The following is a 399-nucleotide window of genomic DNA, read 5'->3' as shown; positions in this document are numbered from 1 at the left end:
GAGACCCCCGCAAGAGAGAGGGTTTGCGGATCTGCTCCGGCCGGGGCTGCTGCAGACACTCACCTAGGAGGGCTTCAGCTACGGCAGGGGAACTACAGGGCTGCTTCCAGCATGGGAAAACCAGGGAAACAGGGATAGAGGCAAACCGGAGCAGCCCCCTGCACACGTGGCACCCGGGTGTGTGTGTGCTGCACCCTCACCCACAGAGTTCCTCATCTCAGGGAGACCCTCAGCAACAGGATTGTCCAGGGGGCTTTGTAGAAATGCCATTTTCCTCCTGCTTATCCTCGTTTCCTTCCTTCCCTTTATCTTCTCCAAGCTGTCCCTTTCCAGCCCCAAGCTGCCGCTTCTCTTGAGCCTCCTTTGGTCTACCTGGGGTGACCAGGAGGGATTCAGGGA

At 58.6% G+C, this 399-nt stretch overlaps 1 protein-coding gene across 7 annotated transcripts in view; it reads right to left on the bottom strand.

The window, feature by feature from the left end:
- The window catches only part of NECTIN1 (nectin cell adhesion molecule 1), a 49,930-nt gene that overhangs the window by 6,731 nt on the left and 42,800 nt on the right, over window positions 1-399 (bottom strand). The window lies entirely within an intron of this gene.

This window comes from Corvus brachyrhynchos, unplaced genomic scaffold (assembly GCF_000691975.1).
Source record: "Corvus brachyrhynchos isolate BGI_N302 unplaced genomic scaffold, ASM69197v1 scaffold46, whole genome shotgun sequence".
Classification (NCBI taxonomy): domain Eukaryota; kingdom Metazoa; phylum Chordata; class Aves; order Passeriformes; family Corvidae; genus Corvus; species Corvus brachyrhynchos.
The sequence above is the reverse complement of the archived record's forward strand: the minus strand, read 5'-3'. Positions and strand labels throughout refer to the sequence as shown.